This window comes from Coloeus monedula (genome assembly GCF_965178545.1).
Source record: "Coloeus monedula genome assembly, chromosome: 6".
Taxonomy (NCBI): Eukaryota; Metazoa; Chordata; class Aves; order Passeriformes; family Corvidae; genus Coloeus; species Coloeus monedula.
The window spans coordinates 18,828,851-18,847,518 of NC_138786.1; the positions used below are offsets into that span (position 1 = coordinate 18,828,851).

An 18,668-nucleotide genomic window follows, 5' to 3' on the forward strand; every position below is an offset into this window, starting at 1 on the left:
AGAGCCAGTGGTATCCCAGAACTGCCTGCTTCCATGCTAGTCAGGTAACTGGTTTTGGCATGAGGAGGAATGGTTTGAGACTGGATGAACCGAAGATATAATCTTAGGACCATTAAGTACTACAATATTTGAACAAATCTCCTTGCATCAGAGGAATCAGTATGAAAAAAAAATGAGAAAAATCCACCAAGAGAACAGAAAAGCCTTTCTTGTTTCCCTTTAACTGTGCAACAAACTGCATTATCTCCTAAAAATCTACCTTGCCAGTAAAAAGCACTCACACTGTTATCCCTATCTTAGACCCAAGTCACATCTGTCCCTGACAACAACAGCTGTCAACACTGAAAGAGCAGGGTGATCAGCCATCCTTTTCACCCTGGGCTGGAAGCCAAAGCAAGGATGGCTTATGTATTTGCAGTGCAAAACCAAACAAACTCTTTATTCTGTTCCCTGTGCTATGCCATTAGCAAGCAAGCTGATCAGCCCCAGGGAGTATCCTTGCAATCTGAATATTTGAACCCAAACTTAATTTTCCCCTATTTCCCTTCCACTGTATCACCAGCGAGCTCCAGGTAATGCCATAAGAGTCACGTGTACTATCCTACCAATGCAGACAGAAGCCTCTTGGCAGGGTCACCTTTCATTCCCAGTTTCCCATAGCATGAGGCATCACAGCATGCTGCCCTGGAGTGCTACCGACACCACTATGATACCTGAAAGGAGTTACATTTTAGAAAAGGAAACCACCTCCCTCCTCTTACAGCAGATGAGCCCTCTGTAAGGAGAAAGGAAATGTCTCACTTTCATCTCAGAGTTCAGAGGGAATGTTTTATAGCTGTCAATCCTATCAAGATCTTATTCACTGACACACCAGGGACAGCAACTATTCTGAGGTAGGGCTGTGCAGCCATGAAATAGCCAGGTTCTGAAAAAGACTTTGCCCGGTGACACTTGGAAAGCCAGGTAAAAGACTTCACTATGACCCTAAAGTAAATGCTGAAAGCCAACATGCAACAGGCAGGCCAGAGGAGTTAGGCAGATGAGGAGCAAGGTAGCACCTGCTAATGAAATTCCAGGTGAGGAGTGTGAACCCAAGCTGTCTCACCTCTGGTGTGCCAGGTCCAAGCACTTTCACTCAGAGAGGCAAGACACACTCAGTGATCAGAGTGGGATAGTGGATGCTGGGATCTCACACTCACATATTGGCATCACTGCCATGATATACCACCCTGCATTCCCCATCCATATACAGTGCTCATCATGTCACCTTGACTGCTAAAAAGACTTCAGGGATACTATTTAGGCTGTGCAGAAATACTAGAGAAAGACACCCTGGTTATGTTACTTCTTCAACCACTCTACTGGAGCATTCACTTGCTCTGTGTGTTTGCCCTCAGCTCCCATCCAAGGTGGAAAGTGTCCTTTAAAAGACAGGAAACTGGCACAGAGACTAAATCATACTACTGAATTCTCAGAGGGAATCTGTAAGCAGAACATGGAGCTGAAACTGGACTTGCTAAGCTCTAAGTTAGCTACCAGACCATTCTCCTTCCCACAGACACATCTGCCAGCATTCACTTGTGTAGCTTGTTTGGAAAGTCTGGTGGCTCAAAAAAAAGAACAATCAAGTGAAAGCAGAAAGTCCAGGGTGATGTGGGTTAAGAAAGCAAATTCATCAGCAGAGCTACCAATATCCACTCTGCACCCAGCATTGCACCGGGGTTGACCTGCTCTGCACAGAGTCTTGCTCAAGCAGGTACAACTGCAGACTCCTGCCTTCTCAAGGGTGCAGTAGCCAAATGTTGTAGCACACAGAGGTCTTTGACATCACTCATCTGCAACCTCATCCCTCTGTTGCTGGCTAGTTTTAAGTGGAGGTGGCTTCCCTGGGTTCAAGAGGGATTCAGCTTTCTTTGGGCACTGTAAAGAATGAGAAGGAAATGGACACTGACTCGAGAAATAGAAAACAGGCTTCAATGTGTGGAAACAATCCTGCTTTTGATTAAAAGCAAAAAAACTTAAAAGAAACCAGCCTAGGGTGTTTCTTTACAGAAAGACCGAGTCTCAGGCCCCTCTACAGCACTCAGCTCAGTGTATCTCAGATTGTGCATAAGGTCACTGCCCACAATGACACCCCTTTACAGTGACTCTCTTAAGAAAACACCCATAATCACTACAGTTGATTTGTCAGGAATACGAAGTGATGTAAACCAGAATGGTTTTGCCTCAGCCAGTAGGTTCTGCCCATTATCTATCCATGAACCAAGAAGCTGCTCCTTTGAGCAGTGTTCTCCATCATCCGAAACACCAGCACCAAGTGTTTTGAACTTGGATGCAGAGAAAGGAGTGGAATTCAAAGAGTTAAGAAGTCTTGGCTGCAATTATCAGGAAGAACAGTGGTAATGCAAGGTACAACCATGGTCCTGATCAATATTCCTAATTCAGAAAATATGCTTCTCAGGGCATGTCTGCAGCACTGGAAGCAGTCTTCCAGCTGAACAGTTGTTTTTTCCTTTAATTCAGCCTCACTTTTAACCACTCTTGATTAAAACGATTACTTTCACTCAATATTCAATTTCTGACAGGTAATATTCTCTACATATGTTGCAAGCTGGCTCCATCCTTACAGGCAAAACACAAGAGCTCCCTAGAAGCAACTTTTCTTATTTTGTAAGTCATGTATAATTTATGCATCTGAAATATTGACACAGGCTAGAAATACACATGCCAAAATCATGTCCTATAAGCTTTCAACAGATTCTAGGGCATTTTCCTCTTAAGGCATTGCTTACTCTTGTTATTGCCATTAGTTCTCAGGAGAATCCATTACCTGAGCACTATTAATTCCTGTACACCCAATCTGATAACCCAAAATCTAGACCACATCAGCATTCAATGCCATTTAACTGTACAGGTGTCTGACAGCCCCTTAAGCACTTAGAGGGTTTTTTTGCTCATTTAAGTCCTCAAGTTTTCATCAAAACAAACACTGCCACATGCATAGATGTGCTCCTGCCTTTCTAGACTTGCAGATGGATTCATACACAACTCTTCCAATTCAGAAGACAATTCAGCTCTTCCAAATATTGTCTGAAATTGTCTGAAAATTGGAGATGGCTTTGCAAGCAATTGTTATCATTGTTATGCAAAATACTGAAATCACCTGAGTCTGTTTTACTGAGTTATTGGCAGAAGAGAATTATTAACAAAAGAATCACAGGCATAACAGGCAAGTTGTACATTACATGGACATTCGCAGATAGCTGGCAGGAGTAGGGAAACATTTTCTTCACTGCATTTCCTTTAGGTGGAAACTAAAAAGGAGAATGAGGATTTTCAAGAGATTTCATTCAGTTTCCAAATAGCACTGGATTGGGTAGCTCTCTTGCGCTGCAGGGAAAAAATTCCATTGTCTCATTTTAAGAGTATATCTAGGTACAGACTCAGGAGCACTCCAGCACTGAGTCACCCTCTCTTTTCACCTGCCATGCCTATGACTAGATGTCACACAGGTATGATGTGTTTGCTTCTGGCACTCTGAGCAAGTTTAATCTTCTTTGCCCAAGTAATACTTTTCTTTCCGTTTTTTATTTAAGTAAGTTTTTCTTTCTGAAGCTGTTCTCAGGAACAAAATATTTGGCCCAATTCTCATCTTGGCTATTGGATGAATAACCAGAACACTCACCCAAAGCACACAGTCTTTGATCATTTCCCTCACAAGGTACGCAGCTGGCCAGAAGAATCTGCAACTATGAGCTTCGAGTATGAGGTTTGGGGGGATGGGAAGTGTATGTATCCCTTTGGCCTGGGATTCATAAATCAAAGCTTTTTGCAGTAGCAAGTGAACTGACAAAGTATAAATAGAGAAACATATAATTATCACAGATTACAGCTAACAAATCCTCACTGGAGAAAACAGTGTGTGTGTAGGAGAAACTCACTGTAACTGGGGGTTTTACAGATGACACAGAAGATGCAATTGGAAGCTGCTGATCTCCCACAGCAGTAACAGTTGGCCCCTTCAGTGATGCCACTGCAAGACACAAAACAACAGATTCATGAGTACAACAGGCAGGTGCTCATGAGGAGTCACTTCAGGAACAAACTTTTCAATCCAGTATTACTGCTCCCTGCTTCACAATCCCCTTCATCTCACCTCTGTACTTCCCCACACACTCTGCAATCTCAGTGGCATTTGTCACTAAAATGAAACTTGGTCACCAAATAAACATTAACTTACTGGAGAAAATCTCCTCTTGCACATTTTCAATGGAGAATTAAAAAAAAAAAATCAAAACATTAAAAATAGGTGACTGTCACTGACTCCACTTACAAACTAGTCATTTGAGAGTGAACATGCAATGACAAGGCACGCTGGGCATGCACAGAAAAGTCCAGGTAAAGAGTGTCTACAGAACAGCTGCCTGTGACTTGTAGTCCATCTGCAGCACAAGAAACAAGCTTTGTGGGTCCCAGGGAACAATGCACAGAAAGCATTCAGAAGAGAGAGTGGGTTTCTGTTTCCTATACAGGAAAAAGGTCATGGCAAGGAAAGTGAAGTTGGTAAATACTTCTAAACATTCAAGTTTCTGAGGCTGACAAATGCCAAGGAAACAAGCTTAGTTGTATGGAAGCAGTTTATGCAACAAATACCCATAAATGAAAAGCATCTTCTGCTGGGACTGGTAAAACTTTACCAAGTGATGCTGCACAGGGAAAAGTAAGTTTATAACTATATTCAAATGCACAGGAACATTTGAATGCATAATCAGCCAATGCATAAGAGGTTAGCTCTACCTACAGAAGCAGCAGTAAGGTCAGAACTGTAGAAAACAACCTTTTGAGAAGAACAATCCCTTCCTTTTCCATGGCAGCTTTAGAGTGGATAATGAATTACACCACTGTTTTGTGCCACAAGATTTTTGCTAGTGCGTACATTTCCTCAGCATTAAGTTTGGAACTGCAGATAGATTTTATAGTTAAGCACAGTGGAATTATCCCCACCATAAATTACGTGGGGTTAAAAAGCCAACCCCTACAAAAGAAATGTTCCATCCTTACTGACCACACACAGCCAAGACTGCACTTTATCTACCCACTTGAAAGACATTAGGTCTGTCGATCAGCTGTCCCTGGCTTGCCATAGTTTAACTCCTAGCTTTTTTGCTGTTGTTTGCCTGGGTTTTTTATCTTGTTATTTCAGGTGTTTAATGACACTAATTTCCAGATGGTCTAGAAATCTAACACACCAGCAAGGGGGCTACATCTCTGTTACATGCAGGAGTGTCACTGTCTCATATTTTACTGTTACAGAAATCAAGCTGGCCCCAAAGAGGCATCAGGAATGCATTCCCTAAGCATTGCTTTATTTTGATTTTTCTAAAACTAAGAACTGTGGATGTTTCAAGTGTTTCTTGAGAAGAATGAGCTGCCTGATGATTTTTAGATTTTTTTTTTCCTAAACTTGACAAATACCAGGAGCAACATCACCTTTTAAGGCAAAAGGCATCTGAAAGCAAAATCCTGCTTTAAGCCAGAGTGACTCATAACAGTAAGGATTCTTCCTATAAAAACAAACTCAATCATGAAGTAAGAACGAGCTAGAAGCTCTAGTAATAACAATTCAAACAAATCCTTTTTTCTCCATGACTTTTGTGGACTGATATTGGCTGGATCAGGCAGGTGCTCTTGGCTACTGCAAAAAAGGAAACAAGCTAGACAGACCACCGGCCTGCCCCGGTGTTATCATTCATTTGCATCCCTAGACAGTACAGTAAACACAAGCACAGATGCACAAGAACACACTGCGTGCCTTATCTTTTCTATAGGAATGCAGGAGGAAGTCTGTATCTACACTGCAGGCACACATGCTTTCAACAGAGCTGACGAGCAGCTCCAGAGATAAGGCAGAGAAGATGCAGGAGCATGCACACAACGTTGCCTCCAAGCCTGGGTAGCTGTGTGCGGCCCAGTACCACCATATCTTCATCATGCCCGTTAAACATAAAAAAAAAATAAAGACAGGTGTTCAGACTGCAGCCCTGCCTCCTGAAACAGAGGCGCTTGCTGCCATCAGAGGAGGCAGCATTATACTAAAGAGAGGACGTGACCTCAGTAGTCTGCATCTAAATCTACTCCTCAAGTCTAGAAGACATCCAAAATCCTCCTCTTTGAGGAGTGTCATAGCCACTGCACAGATTTTCCTTGACCTGTCCAACATGTGAGCCCAGACAACTACATTTTCAGCAAAGAAGGTGGTGACACCACCAGCAGAGAGACCAGGGCTCCACTTCCCTCTCCACAACCAACCTGCTGTATAAACCCAGGCAAAACATTTTATCTGCTTGTGTACAACTTTCATTCTCAGGCTGGGGTTTTCTCCTGTCTCTTCTTTTACCAGATATTCATGTCTAGTTATCATGTGTTGCTGAGCACAATGGGGCCTTTAAGCATTAAGTTTAGTAACAGAAACCTCAGCTGCAGTGTAACTCCAATTAGAGCTACAGGGCCCCCCTCAAATCCATCTACTCCAGACATCCTGCTCCACAGACTAGAGGTATGTTTTCAATCTTTCTGTCCTGGCTTGTGTCAAATGCTTCCAGGCTCTCTGGCGTGTCCCACACCACCTGGAGTCCATCTAAAAATCTCCCTGACAACTCCCAAACATTTAAGAGATTTTTTTTTTTCAGGCAAACTTCACAAGTTCTTAGTGAGGGAAACTACAGTTTAACAAAAGCAGGTGAACTGAGTCCTAATAGCAAATTCAAACGGTCTGATCAAGAATCTGTCACATCTCAGCTTTCCAGGAACTTGGACACCCTGAGTTAGATAAAAGTCCTGCTCTCTGATTTTCTTGCTTTGAAATATCTATACTTGCTCCTCCTACTCATCCATTCCTCCCTTGGCACTCCTGTCAAAGACACAGTTTCTGCTGTTTTTCCTTGGGGCTTGTATTTATCTGCACACTGGTCAAGGAACCTGCTTTCTAGATGCAGGACACCTCTCAGTGCTCTAGTACTTTCCAGAGGAAATTTCCAGAGTACTTTCCAGTGTGATGCTACTTCATAGCATCACTCAATGGTTCAGTTAGAATGGACCTTAAAGATCATCTTCTCCAACCCCCCTGCCATGGACAGAGACACCTTCCATTAACCAGCTTGCCCAAAAGCCCATTGAACCTGGCCTTGAATACTTCCAGAGATGGGGCAGCCCTAAGTCCTCCTGACAACCTGTTCCAGTGTCTCATCATCATCATTCTTCCAAATACCTAATTGAAATCTACCCTCTTTCGGTTTAAAACCATTGCACCTCATTCTAACACTACACTCCCTGATAAAGACTTCATCTTTTCTGTTGACCCTCTAAGTACTGGAAAGCTGCTATAAAATCTTCCAGGCTGAACAACTCCAACACCCTCAGCCTGTCCTCAAAGGAGAGATGCTCCAGGCCTCTGGTCATTTCTGCAGCCCTCCTCTGGACCCACTCCAACAGGTCCACATCTTTCTGTGTTGGTGGCCCCAGAGCTGGATACAGCACTCCAGGTGGAGTCTCTCTAGAGCAGAGCAGAGGGGAAGAATGACTGTCCTGACCTACTGGCCACCCTGCTTTGGATGCAATCCAGGATACACTTGGTTTTCTGGGGTGTAAGCAGACACTGCTGGGTGACATTCCTTTTTTTCATCCACCAATACCCTGCCAAGCCCTTCTCCTTAGAGCTGCTCTCAACCCACCATTGCTCAGCCTGTATGCGTGCTTGGGATTGCCCCTGCCCAGATGCAAGACCTTGTGCTTGGCCTTGAACTTCACGAAGTTTGCACGGACCCATTGCTCCAGCTGGTCCTTACCCACTGAGCGGTACATGCATCAGATTCATGTCTACCATTTCAGAGACAAGGATGCTGTGTGGGACGCTACCAAATGCTTTGCACAAGTCCAGGTGGATGACATCAGTCGCTCTTCCCTCATCTAACACCTCTAACCATCTCACCCATCTGACACACTACCACAGGAGGCCACCAGATTCGTCAGGCATGATTTGCCCTTAGTGAAGCCATGTTGGCTGTCACCAGTCAACTCCTAATTTTCCATGTGCCTCATCATAGTTTCCAGGAGGATCTGCTCCATGATTTTGCCAGGAACAGAGGTGAGACTCACAGAATTTTTTGAAAGCAAAGGGTAAATGTGGCAAGAAACACTTGGTACCATAATGTGCTCTTAGTGCCTGAGTTTTCATTCATCTGAGTTCAATCAACAATTTTTTTCTTCCCATTAAACCAGAAAATAGCTTCACCCTCCCTATTTTGAGGCAACACCCAAACTAAAACCTCCAAGTTGCAGCCATTTGGGCAGTGTCATGGGTTAGCATAGCTCCGGAAGTGATTTTCTTGCAAAGAGGTGCTTACAGGTTCCTCTATGACCTGACAGAACCTATCAACTGGCTAGTTTGAATACTGACAATTTTTTAAGCCACATAAAAATTTTGACACGACTCTGTGGTCCACATTTAACCCTAGGAAAGCTCTCTCTTGCTTCCGGCCTTGGGACAGGTAACTGGGCTGGGCCCATGTGGCCCAGCGGGCCCGGGCTGGGCCAGGACACAGCCATCCTGGAGCCGTGTGGCCCTGTTCCACCCACAGACTCCCCCCCAGCCCTGTGACGTGCAGATGGCACAGACCCCCCCTTTCCAGTGCGGGCGAAGATTCAGCTGAAGCTGCCCTGCTGCCCAGCAAAGATCATGTGACCAACAGTGATAAGAGAATTCCAGCTGCAGGGCCGGGTGAGATTAACCCTTTTAGTGCTGTAAGTTTCCTCCAGAACAGATGAAGCCTGCAGACACCAAGTAAAGAAGGAAGAGTTGAAACCCTGAGGGAGGAGCAAGAGGAGATGCTTAAAGCTGAAATTCTGTTGTAAAGCCATGGCAGTGATAGACTATGATATATCAGAGTACCTGCTGTAATTTCATGACAGCATGGGTGGTGGAGCGTTCAAACTGTACCTGTGAGCAAAAGTACCTGTGCTGGAATAAGCAAATGCTGAAGCAGCTGTAATTTGATGAGAAGTTTGAACAGGGAGAGATGGAAGTGATGAGGACTCTTGCTCCAAAAATCGGAAGGAGAAGACCTCTGTTCGTAGAGATGCTCCCAGAGATAGTCCTAGAGATGATGAGGACCCTTTTGCTTCCAGGGAAGGGGGAGGGCCTCTATTCCTAGAGATGAAGATGCTTCCAGAGATGGGTGAGGAGAACCTTTGCTTCTGAACAGTTCAACCTTAAAATAGTATCCCAGTAGCTCAAGATTGGACCCTCGAAAGCAGTTGTGGGGAAAGCTGTAAGCTGGGGGAAGGGAGACTCACATGCGAGCAGAGAACCAACCTGGGTGGCTTCTCGCTGTGATCCTGAAGCCATGAGAGAACTTCTTGTGGCGATGTCTCCATAGCATGAGCAAGAGAGACTCCTCTCCCTAACTGAACTGAACAAGGTTATTATAGAGGTGGTAAACTGACTGAAAATCTCAAGGGTTGTCTTTTTACATTGTCAGTGGGAGAAGGGAGAAAGGTGGGAGGAGGAGAAGTGTTCTGAAGGTGTGGTCTGATTTTTTTTTTTCTTTCTTTTAGGTCTGTTAATAAACTTCTTTATATTCTTCTAAGTTCTGTGCCTGCTTTGCTTTCTCATAATTCTTATCTCACAGAAGGTAAATAAGTACGTAATGAATATTTTGGACCAAACCACCACACTCTAATTGGTGTTTCTGCCCGGTTACAAACTGAACCCGCTACAGGCAGCAATCCTAAGAAACAACACCATTATCAACAGAGACATCATCAATGGCATTCAATGCTGACCCTAAAAAGGCTTTGCTGTGTGTGTCTTCCCATGAGGCCTTACTATGTGACCTCTTTTTGCCAGCAGTCATGTAGATACCCAGGGTTAGATTTTAACAGGGACAGCAGAGAAATTCTCCAATTTGTGTCACAACACCACACAGGACATACATGTGTAGAGCAACTCAACTTCCCTGACACGAAGAGAACGCACAGAAATTCCCAGCACCACACAGATTAGGCACAGTCACTTTCACCAGTGGCAAGGGGCCTTTTTCAGTCTCTGCTCTGCTTTCAGCTACTGCAACTAATACAGGAAATTTATTGACTGACTGAACTCTTATATTAGCACACAGTGCCTGTAACAAAAAAAGACCAAACTATTCTCTGAAGTCCTACTAAAGCCAAGAGGCTGTGGAAAATATATTTTAAAGCAGACATGAATACTGCTTGCTCTTGTTTTTAAGAATACCAAAAAGAAATGTCAGCAAGATTCTTCTCTGTACCACCACCCACCAGTCTCCTACCCACCCCTGCTTTTTTATTTATGATTTTTTTAATTAAGGTAACATTGTATTTTTTGCCCACATGCTCTCTCTTCTAAAAAAACTCCACTTGACAACTTGCAATCATTTGAAATCTCTTCCTTAAATTTCTATTGCTTGATGCAAGATACCTTCACACTGTCAGGAAAGACTACTCTCCTGCCATGCCCATAGCCATCACCATGTATTCAAACCCCAGCGAATCTGCCAGATAAGCTATCTCCAGCTGGTATCTTATATATATTATATGTATAAAAAACATGGGGGAATATATAAATAGTAATTCCCTTCCCACTCCTATTTTAGGATTTCCTGAACTCTATGCTATTCTTATCCTCCTTACATCAGCATTAACCCTGACAACCATATTCCTGCAACATTAGTTCACTTGTGTCTCTGGAAACCGCTGGATTGATTTTACATTTTGGAGTTATTCTTGACAAAGTCCAGGATATGGAACTGCAGCCCATTTACATATCAGCTGTTAAACTGATGAGCACGTGTAACTTCTATTAGAGTTAGTGCAAACAGCAGATTGTCACTTAGGCACTCAGCTCCAAACATCCACTTGCACTCTGCATCCCTCCTGTGAGCTTGAAAAAGGCTTTGTTAAATACTTGCATCCTGTGTTTCTGCTTGCAAAGGCATCTGTGCTCAGCACTTAGCACTGATAGTGATGCCTTAGGTTTTAACATTCATATTTTTCAAATCCTGCACTGCCTAGTGTATAACTCTGAAGTTTCCTGTGGCCTGTTAACTACTGCTCTCTCATGCTGGTTAGACATAACAAAGCCTCTCCAGGCCTGCTCTCCAATGACACCCAGATTGTCCTAGGCCCAAATGTGTAAACTAACATCTTAAGAAGGGGGGTAAACTTGGGGAAATTACATCATTAACTGAAATTTTAATTGGAGAATTAACCCTAATATGCAAATGAACCAAACTTATAAACATGTGCAGAACTCATGACCCAGGGTCCATCTTGGCAGTAGCCCTTGGCCTGCCCAGGGTGTGCCTTTGAAAGTCCTTCAAATAAATACCTACCTTTATTCCCTTATTCTTGTATAGTCTCTGTTTTCAGGTGGCCAACTCAGGCATCAATAGCTGCAAGATCTGTGATCCTGCTTTGACTGTTCCCAGTCTCAGCCTAACTGGTAAGAAAGTCTGTTCTTCTCATGCAGAGGAGCTTTCACTTTTATGACTTTTATTGCCAAATACAGAGCAAAAAGATGAGGCTTTACATTCTTCCATACCCTGGGCATTTTTAGATGGAATCAGCAACACAAACAACCCATCCCTTGGGAAGGATGAGAGTGTCCCAGTGCAGTCTTAGGGAGTTACTCCTCAAAGCAGGTAAACAAAGGCTGAAACACAGTCAACTCCTGAAGGTTTCTCTGCATCAATCACTGCTTTCCTTCATTGTCATCTAACTCTCAAGGTCTGTCTTTGTCTCTAGCATTACTAGATCCCAAGAAGATCTCTGCAGGACATGCTACATCTCACCAGAGAGCACAGGAGCAGCTCCCATGACACCTTTCTGTATCTGTCAAAAAGGAAAGGCTGCCTGATGCTGACTGTTCATTCATAATTAAGATACCATTATGAGCAGCACTAATAATTTAATACTTTCAAAATTCATAATTAACTCAAAATTATTAGAAGTTCAAAACATGAAACCATGATTAAGGTCTGCAGCTTTAAACTTGGTTTCTGGTTTTAGCTGTTTTGCCTAAAAAAGGGCTGATTCTCCCTGATTAGTAACTATAAAACATACAGATGTTCAGATTAAAATATCCCATGCACTGAAGTTCAGCATGCAAATTTGTTAAGGAAGATACATCACCATTCATTTAACTAAGAAGATATGCAATAAATGATACATTTATTCAAGTTCCATTTTTTCCCATTTTAGATGAATGAACTGTGGATTTGCTTTTTATTAAAGTTGGGGTAGAGGGGTTTTTTTTTGTTTCTTCTTTTGTTTTTTTGTGATTTTTTGTTTATTTGCTTAACTTTTACTGTCCGTGGAAGAAAACTGTTGTTAAGGGAACTTTCCTGTCTGACCATCCAGGAGCCACTGTGAGTCACACTCACACCACTCCAAACTTTCACTGCTGGAACCGAAGCCCCTCCACAGTGGGCAGCTGTGCAAAGGGTCAGCACCAGGTCACAGCTCCTTGCCTGTGGGTCCCACCATGGCAAGGGTCCCCCACCCAGAGCACAACCTGCAGCTCCCACTGCAGCTGCACACCCACTACCTGGGTGTCTACACCTCAACAACTGAAACCTGATTAAAATCTGCAGAAACAGCATTTATTCACTACCTAAACTGGCACAGACCTGATGACTTACCAAGAGAAGAAAACAAGTTTAAAAACTGCATTTAAAATGTTTATTGTAATGTAAATTGTTTCTAAAATAGTATTATCTATAATGAAAGAAAGTAAGGAAATGTGACTGCTTCTACCAAAATAGAGTATTTCACCATCCCTCATTTAGTCTTTCTTGAATCCCTCCCTGACACAAGCTATATATGACATTCTCAACTCCCAATCAGTCTCACAGCCTCACAAGTTACCTGTCATGGAACTGCTTCTGCTGTAGGACTTCAATGACAAATATTCTCCCTACACCTGAAGAATAGGCTATTGCTCTCACAGGTTATCCTGGCACTGCAATGAACTCTTTTTCCAGACGATTAGGCCATTGATTTCCTGTGGTTCAAGCATTTTCATTTTCCTTTAAAGCCCTAGCCAAACCTGCACTGGCAAATATTTCTTAATTTAGATGCTATTAAATGGTTAGGGAAAGTTTAAATCTCTACCTGATTTGTCATTATTTCAAATTCACCACCGAAGATGTTTCTTTTCAGAGAATACATTTAATTTCATATGATTATGATTATACACACAAACAAATACAGACACAGCACTGTTTAAATACACTGATTCCAATACTCATCCAGTGATTCTTAAAACTGTTCCAGGGCTTTGGGAAACACAGGGTATTTTAAAATATGATGGGTACTTAGCTCCTGAAATATATTCCCAGTGAACATAGCCAACTGTAAGCCTTTAAACAGAGATCAAAGGTATTTTCTAAAGGAAATATTCCAATTCCCAAAGAGCTGATACATCTCTTACAGTATCCCAATATTACACACATTTGTCCCTCTGCCATCCTTATAAGTATCAGGACTATTCTTCCCCTGCTGTGATGGGTATGGACCTGAGACACCACGAGGATGGCAAAACCAGCAACAGCAAGATCCTCCCCACTCTCCAAGCTCCCTCCAAGCAAGGGTAGTGCAGCACTGCCTGAGCTGACTGATAAGTTTACTAGCTAGGTCCGGGGTCACACTACACTCCTTCAGAGGTGTTCATGGCATGACAGCGACTCACAGCAACATTCAAGCCATCCTGAGATCATCCACAACACTTGACATCATGCGGGAAGACAGAAGTGACCTTCCCAAGGAGTCTGCTGCAGAGCTGGGAGCTGAACCAAGAGCCACCATGCTCCCAGGGAGCACCCAGCTCCACAGGGAGCAACAGGTAAATGTCATCCCTCCCACAGACATGCCCTGAGCAAACATTTAGAAGCACCTGTGCAGGAGCAAGGCAGACAGGAAAATCAGCCAATGAAGGCAAATGAAATTTTGGTGGTAACAACAGTTTACACATCACTTAATTTCCTACCTCAAGCAATGAGTAAAGCACTTGAGGACATGGCACTCTAAGTTTTCTAGTATTGTAATATCTGCAAAGTATTCACTTGTTTGGTGAGGGATTTTTAAAGCTTTTCCACTTATTCTTTTAAGCTAGTGACTTAAAACAACTGCTACCTTAATTTTATTGCTGTGGATACACCAAGAGACACATTCTGCTCCCAGAAAATCTCCAAGACAGTAAATTACATCATACAAATTTTACCATGGTACTTCCAGGGAGAAGACACACCTCTCCTATCCTTGCCCTTTGTGGTAACTTTAACTTTATGAGTTAAACCAACACATTTGTAGCTCCAAGGCAAGTTTTGATCTTTTGCTCTCCTAAACCAATGATCCAAAACACACAATCCAAGTGAGTTTTCCATCTAGGATTGCAGCACTCCCTCTGCTCTGCTCTTCCATCTGGCCACAGAGTAGCTGGCTGTGGCCCCAGGCCCCCGTGCTGGCACAGCAGCGCAGCATCACTTTGGGCCCGTCAGCAAGCCATTACAAATAACACTTCTGGCCGGGCCACAGCCGCTGCAGCCATGGAGGCACTCCTGGTAAATGAAGAGCTGCTGTGCAGCAATTTCAGAGCACTGGGGTCTGGCAACAGTGTGAGCACTGGATGTGACCCACTCAGTGGGGGAAGTACAGCACAGCGCAGGTCTATCTGAGCCAGGACAGCAGCATTCACATTGTCCAAAGAGTAACACTCTCAAACGCACCAGTATCAGTGACAAGGTGAGAGACTTATTATAGAATAACTGCACAGAATTCACTGAAAATCTGTGATCTACACAGGAGTCAAATTATCATCTTCAGACAGGATCAGTTACAGTTTATAACCCACACTTACCCGCACAGTTTAGAAAGCATCTAAGCCAGTACCTAGGTACCAGGTTTCTACGCCAAAGGTACTAAACAACTCTACATATCACCAGCACCCCAGATACCTTCCCTCTGGAGAAGGATTCAAGAAACAGATTTAATGGGATCCTTACCACCACTAGGCCTCAGGAAAACCAAATGCATCTCATCAAAAATCAGCATTGCTTTCTGTGTTTGCTTTAAGTTCCACCGTAGAAATGTAGGTTGGCATAAACTACTGCAAATATATTGGAATATTTTACACTCTGCCAGGAGACCCTCCCTGTGTTCAGAATAAACAACTTTAAATTATTTAAAGGTTTTCAAAAGTTTTGTGCTGTATCAGTTACAGCAATGCCACATTGCACCATATCAGTTAAATAAACTTGACAGTAGATGCAGTCCTTTACCTCCTGTCCTGATCCCTATTACACAAGCAAAGCAGTTACCAACAGGACTGAAGTCTTCACTTCTCTGCCCCTCAGTTCTCACACATTACAGAGACAACACTTCAACTTACTGGTCCATCTTGCAACCAAGAGCTGCCCTTCAAATCCATCTCTCACAATACCTATTTACTACATTCACCTCAGGAAATTTCTGGGGTTTTTTGAGGCAGACTGGCCAGTACAACATACAAGTATAATTACTTGCCTATACTTCACAAAAATGGGGGGAAACAGGAAAAAAATACATATCTATCATATACATATATACATATATATATATATATATATATATATATAAAAAGCAAAGCTCCGCACAAGTCTATGATGAGACAGAGAGCCCAACTTGGAGCTTCAGATGTTCATAGAAGACTGAAAGTATCCACCCCCAAAAAACCACAAATTTAAAGCACTTTGCTTTGGTTGTCCTTCTGTCTTGGAGTTTGCTACAATCACACAAAAATTGACAAAGTAGATTAAATGCTACAGGTGGAGATTAAACTTGCAGGGATAACAGCTGTTCACTGGCCACTAGTACTCTTACAGCATTATGGCTAACCAGCACATTTCTTGTTAGAATCACACCAGGCCCACAAGTCAATAACAATGATGATGTCTTATCTTTGCCTCTCCCCAGCAGCTTCTGCCATCTGCCTTTGCTCTTTTGACTCACCTTCAGCCTGGCACACTCTAAAACTACTCTCTAGTTTATAGTTCATACATGCATGTTGTTATTCCCTTTGTACAGCTAGTGCTGCTCTCTTTTGCAAACTCAATGCTTGGCTGATGCCCATCCATTACCACACTAGAATGCACTACTCTACTGAAAACATAGAATTAATTTGCAACTGTAAGAAATGCTGCTGTTGCTATTTACAGTGAGACTACACTGAAGAAATATGCTGTGGTTGTATCAAAACCTTGTATCACTTAAGATATAAGTAAACTCCTGCTATGAAGATAACATCTTCTCACTTCTGATCTCCTTTAACATTAGGCAGTTCATGGGAGGATAAGGCAGAAGGATGATACCTCACAGCTGGATGGGAACAAAAGCCGAAAGTCAGCCACAGGAAGTCAAGCAAATTCTGGACCTGTCTGGAAATAATTCCTCATTACGGACAGCCTGTGAAGCATTAAATGATACAAGTTGTTCATGTTCTACAGAGCAGGAGAGAGGCTTAAGAAACAACACCCAAACTTAAAAATACAAGTTTTTTCTTGTAACTGGTCCATGCTTTCCACGATCTGTCAATAGTGTAATATTCCCAACACTAAGCCAGGTACAGGATTTTGTCTCCAATGAACACAAACCCAGCCAGCAGTTTTACACCATCTCTTTTCCGGACATTAATCTCCCAATGTAGGTGATGCGTATCAACTCGTATGGAAGTCCCCCCAGTTCCATGAAGCAAGGTCAGTTGATACTGATTAATGATCTGGCTCAACATATCCAAGGAACTGACGCACTCATTAGTTATCATAAACAGCAGGATATTACAGTAAATTATGACAGCTGCTGTGTGTAGCTTTTCAAACCTATTTTCTATGCCTTCACATACAGCTAGCATTGGAGGCGTCCTTTACAGGAAAGGAAAAAATCATCTATAGATCAGCACTCTGTACAGAGTCCAGCAGTCTGTAAGTGTTACTTGCCAGCATTTACAAAGCAGTGACGCACACAGTGTAAAGCCTTTGCTAACACCAATTCACATGGAGTGCTTTCAGTAAAAGCAGACACAAAAAACACTTTCCTCTCATTATTATCCCCAAAGTAAAGCCTGACATCCTCCCTGCCTCCTCTATGAACCACTCAGTTCTCCCTTCTGCCATTATAATGTTTATAATTTCTCTACTTTTAAAAAGCACGTGAATAAAGGCATAGCTTGAATTCATGAGGGGAAAAAAAATGTTTTCCTACACTTTCTAAAATCTCTCAAAATCTAAATATTTGAAGACATTCTATTATGCCCCTCTATATACATACATCTTCACAACCCTCAAAAAATGTCATTCCACCTGGCTGCTTCTTCCAGTCTCTCCCACATCCACACTGCTGTACTTACCACAAAAGAGATGGCACAAGGCAGGAGACAGAACGGGATAGCTTTCACCTCCTGTGCATTTGCACAATGTGTATTGTTCCTGCCTCAAAAACATCACAATTTAAACAGATGAGGCTGGGAGAAAAAAAACTGTTTACCTCATTTATAGGTTTTCAGGAGACTAGGAACCTTGCTCATGATCACAGAAATTTATGGCAGAAGAAAGAACTGAACTCATACATCTCAATTCATTAGTATGACTCCAGTAACATCTCTCCTTTCAAGAGCAGTGTGTCCAGTCATTTCTCACCATGTGAGGTCAAGAAGGACTTGAGCTGCAGAGATTTTTCTCTCATGATCCCTGACCTAAGGAGAAGGGATGATGTTTTCCTGGATTTCATTACTTGAATGCATACACATGAACAGTTACAGCAAAAAATGTTAATGCAACAAGCAAGGTATGTCCTATTCATACCCGTGATAACAGCTCTCTTGGGTACTCTAAGCAATAGCCTCACAAAAACACCTCAGACTCATTTCCCTGGCTGTTTGCCTCTGGAATTACTGGATTTGAATATATACCCATACATGGAAACTGAGGCACATATAAGAAGAGGAATAGTGAGAAAAATTCCTTCAGACCCTTTCCTCTTGGGAACTCCTTCAGTTGTGTCTGCAAGATAAAATAAACTAACAGTCTAAAGGTTCAGTGGAGAAGAAAACACCAACCAAGCAGGGAGATGGGGTGGGCAAGTGGGAAAAGAACACAGCAAAACAAGCTGAGAAAGCCCTGCTTTTATCCCCTCACAGAAGCCACCTGAAGGGAGTCCATTGCTGATATCTTTTTGAGTAGAAGCAAGAAGTGAAAGAACAGGAGACTGAAGCCCACTGCCACTTTTTTATCATGCTGATGGAACACAGCAGGAAGCTGGTCTCGCAACTCAGGACAGCTCTTCTTATCCTGTGCTCTCACAGCTCAAAAACAACTTCATAAGACTTGTGCAATGGTTTGTGCCACACATCCTAACCCCCTCTGTGAGAGCAACAGACACTAAAGGCATAAATCCTCTGCTACAGAGCTCTGGCTCAAGGCAGCATGCTGCAAGGGAGAGGAAATGACTCTAATTACAGCTCTGATCCCTTTGCTCCTGCCCACAAGAGAATTCAAATTTAAGGAATCTGCTTTACCAGTAATGCCTTTGCTGTGGTACTCAAAAGCCACCCCCACTTTGTA

The 18,668-nt window shown here is 42.8% G+C and overlaps 1 protein-coding gene across 1 annotated transcript in view; it reads right to left on the reverse strand.

The window, feature by feature from the left end:
* The window catches only part of TSPAN4 (tetraspanin 4), a gene marked incomplete at its 5' end in the record, with an annotated part of 427,484 nt that overhangs the window by 354,168 nt on the left and 54,648 nt on the right, over positions 1-18,668 (reverse strand). Inside the window, one exon of the mRNA XM_082283545.1 lies at positions 3,942-4,033. The remainder of the gene's footprint in view (positions 1-3,941; positions 4,034-18,668) is intronic.